Source organism: Schistocerca cancellata, chromosome 1 (assembly GCF_023864275.1).
Source record: "Schistocerca cancellata isolate TAMUIC-IGC-003103 chromosome 1, iqSchCanc2.1, whole genome shotgun sequence".
Classification (NCBI taxonomy): domain Eukaryota; kingdom Metazoa; phylum Arthropoda; class Insecta; order Orthoptera; family Acrididae; genus Schistocerca; species Schistocerca cancellata.
In genome coordinates this window covers 1278416583-1278419595 of record NC_064626.1, presented here as the reverse complement: position 1 = coordinate 1278419595, position 3013 = coordinate 1278416583, and positions in this window count along the sequence as shown.

Below are 3013 nucleotides of genomic sequence, written 5' to 3'. Positions count from 1 at the left end.
GACAAATATATTAAATGCTAACATCTTGTACCAGAGGGCTACAAATTAAAAAATAGAAATAAAAGTATTTCAGGGACGTCTCACTAGCTAATGATTGTCCACAGAATATGCTAAGGTCGACAGTACCAGAAATAAAACAAGGAACTTGTCCCACCATGTAGAGATTCGTAAGAATTAGCAGGGCAATACTGTACGAAGGATGTGCGCCATATGTTACCAGAAGAAGAGGCAAACTGCCGAACGCCAAGAAGCGAAGAAAAATGTAAAAATAAACTACAAACAATTTTTCCAATTGAACGAAATCACCTCAAATGTGTTTATCGTGTTTTAACCAACACCATGCGAAATGTAATACGTTATCCTAAATATACTCGTAAATGTAATGCTGTATACAAGGCCATTGATAATACTGAAATCATTATTGGGGCGAAGGAGAAAAATAAAGTGAAGGTGAAAGACATTGCTTCCCATGCTGTCCTTGCTGGTCCTTGTGTTTTTTCAGGTGGTATTTTGAATTTTTCCTCTAGTAAAGGATTATAAATTTAGACATGATACTGACGGATGACCGTGGCTGTTGTTCGTTGCGGAGGTATTTGAGAGTATTGGTTTTAACAGCCGTGACGTCGTTACGTACCGTACCTTTAATGTTGGTGAAGTTTTTAATAAGAATATTGGTACATCATGCTTCTACTTTTCAGTGCCGTTTGTTCTGAGGACTTGTAACGCCGGAAATGCATATTCTCCTATTTCCATCTATTGCACTGCAAATTTTTTCCTTATTTTGTTGCCGGCCGAAGTAGCCGTGCGTTTAAAGGCGCTGCAGTCTGGAACCGCAAGACCGCTACGGTCGCAGGTTCAAATCCTGCCTCGGGCATGGATGTTTGTGATGTCCTTAGGTTAGTTAGGTTTAACTAGTTCTAAGTTCTAGGGGACAAATGACCTCAGCAGTTGAGTCCCATAGTGCTCAGAGCCATTTGAACCTTATTTTGTTACCTGAAGATATAACATTTCTGTGTCTTTGTATATTGTAATTGTTTTACTATTTGTATATATATGCATTTATGTCGATGTATAATTGGTTTGTTTTGTGAATATTATTTGTATTTATACGCTGGGTCTGACCTAGGGAAAGCTATACTATCGAACGAATACATCGATAGGTCGTGTGGAGAACGAAAGTGTTTAGGATCTTTGGTAGTGTTAACTCTGCCGCGTGGAGCGCGGGCTGAGCAGAGGGAGTCTGGATGGGGTGGTGCAGTGGAGCAGGTGTGTTGTGTGACACTCCCGCGAGTTGCCGCGCTTTCGGGGTTTGGCAGCGTGTAATTGCGCTCGACTTGCGATGATAGTTTCTGACATGGTGTCGCGTACGGGAAGCATTAGCTGGCGCACATCAAGAGCCCGTTTCGTCTGGTGACCGTGTCGAGAAGAAGGCGCGCCAACATCCAGCTTCTGCAACAGCGACAGCCGACAATGAGTGAGTGTCGCCAGCTCCTCGATCGACGGCTTCAAACCTTCAATCAACCAACAAGGAAGACTGGAAGCACGTAAAGTTTTAGAACTGTATGGCAGACCTCAGCTTTTCAAACTTTTAAAATTGTTGCATCACAAAATTACAGCAACTTAGCATGAACGTTTGTTGCTCATTGTCCCAATTGCATTACCAAGCAGGGTCCCTTCCTTTTCCGAAATGAACCCGAGTGTCGTTGAAATTCAAACGCCAGCATTAAAGTAATACCATTCGATTTCACTGCTTTAATTTCAAAGTTCAGTTAAGGTATTCATAGCTGGCTACAATATTTAGATTACACAAGCACAAATTAAGAGTGCGAGTTTTGTTACCATATTTTAGCTTACCTGTGACTGCAGCTGAGCTTGGTACGTACTAAATTTTACTATGGTTAATTGTTCACAATCATTTAATTCAAGTTCAAAGTTAAATCCCTTACTTCTAAATTGCGTAGATTCAAGTAGCTTTTGAAATGGTTGTTGAGGTAGTCCAAGAGTAACCGTATTTTACTGAATTTCGATGTGCTTCAGAAAGAAAGCTCACTGTTAACTTCAGTCACTAAATTAAGTTTCGAGTTTCCTGTTTTATTCATTCTTTAGCTAAATTAAGTCAGAGTGTAGCGAAATTTATTACTTCTGACAAACTTTCAGTTTTCACGCTGCACGTGTCAACCTTCAGTTGCTATGCTTCTAGTGCTAATTATATGTGTAATAACCTTTCCTTTTCAGTTACTATAGTAATTGTCCTTAGGACTGGCGACCGTAATTTCCCCCAAATATCTAATTACCGCTAGTTAATTGTTAACGTAACGGCCGCATATTTACTTTCTTTATTAACTTTACCCCCATTTCGAAATTAATTTCCACCTGTTTCATTAGCATTTTTCCTTTCATTTAGATGTAACCCTTTCCTCCCTCTTTACCGAGAAATTAACTTCGGTGACGATTGCTTTTCCCAAATTTCCATTAGGTAGACGCGGTTTAATTTTTCACTGTCATTAAGGTCGATAAGTGAGGGGGAGGTTACAGACTTTTGGACGTTTTCAGGTGGACGAAGATGAAGCTATTTATGTGTGGTGTGAAGGATCCGGTGTTTGTGAAGCTGTAAAACTTATTGATGAGTAGACTATATATTGTCATAAATTAAAAAAAAACGATTACTCCCCCCCCCCTCCCCCCCAAAAAAAGAAAACCTACACATTGATACTGCCAAAAATCAAGAAGCGATTCTTGGCGTTGTAGCTCTCAGGCACCCTGTGGGGTTCTCTCTGGGAGACACACTCCTGGGTATTCTGTGAGAGCTTGATTACGTTGCGCAACACAGAGCTGTGTTCCCGAGCGAGGTATCGCGGGTTGCCTATGTGCGGTTGCGGCCACGACGGCACATCTACATCACTCTCCGCAAGCCACCTAATGGTGTGTGGGGAAGTATGGGGAAGTGATATGTTGTCTGACTCTTCCCGGAAAGTGCTCTCTCGAAATTACAATAGTAAATCTCTCCTTGATG